The sequence below is a fragment of the Octodon degus genome, unplaced genomic scaffold (assembly GCF_000260255.1).
Source record: "Octodon degus isolate 3935 unplaced genomic scaffold, OctDeg1.0 scaffold00003, whole genome shotgun sequence".
Taxonomy (NCBI): Eukaryota; Metazoa; Chordata; class Mammalia; order Rodentia; family Octodontidae; genus Octodon; species Octodon degus.
Window position 1 is genome coordinate 26814058 of NW_004524579.1, and position 864 is coordinate 26814921.

Consider the following 864-nt stretch of genomic DNA (forward strand, 5'->3'; position numbering starts at 1 on the left):
GTGTGTGTTTTCTAATTTTTAGGCAACAGCTCCTTTGGGCCTCTGGCAGTGCAGTAGCTGTGTTCCACTGCAGGAAGTGGCTCCCACAGGGACAGGATACCAATGCAAGCCTGAAACTAAAGTAACCTCTTCCTCCTGAGCCCTGCCTATCAGGTACACAGAAATACCACTGTGTGAAACGGTCTTCAGGAAAGCCTGAATGAGCTCATATAGTCTCAATAGATCACCCCCAACTTGCCCTCTAGGTTCTACTTCAGTTTGATAAGGCTATAAATTCAGCACCCACTCAGGAAAAGAGTCCATGTCAGAGATTCTCTAAGTACCAATTCTGCGATAATGTGTGGACTTTTGTATTGAAGGATGTTGAATTCAGAAAGGTAACAAAGCATATTAAGTTGGTAAAGTAAGTATCGAGATGAGAAGGACAGGAGGATGGTGGGAAGAGCTATATCTCAGTATGTATGCAGGAGGGCCTCAATAATTGTACTTTTGATTTTTGCTGCTCTATGGAGAGGAGAGCAGCTAATGCTTACATTTTTCTCTCTTATTAATCTCATAACTTTTTTTCCTAATTTTTCATGCATATACCTCATAATCTAAACAACTAGTTTGAAGATAACACTATGCAATGCAACAAATATTGTCAAATTTGTATTATTTTGTTTAGTGAAATTCTGTATTAATTCTAATTTTTTAAAATTATCATTTTATATTCTCTTTAAAAAAACGGATAAAGTGAAAATTGCCACAATCAATGATAAAAATACAGACTCCCACACTACAGAATGAATAAAAAGAAAAGTGGTTTTTAAATGCCATCTCCTGCTATCATCCATCACTTTTTGAAGAGAAGCATAGAAGAGA

At 37.0% G+C, this 864-nt stretch overlaps 1 pseudogene; it reads left to right on the forward strand.

Annotated features, from left to right (window-relative positions):
- The window catches only part of LOC101566868, a 26285-nt pseudogene extending 25496 nt beyond the window's left edge, over window positions 1-789 (forward strand).
- Window positions 790-864: the final 75 nt, after the last annotated feature.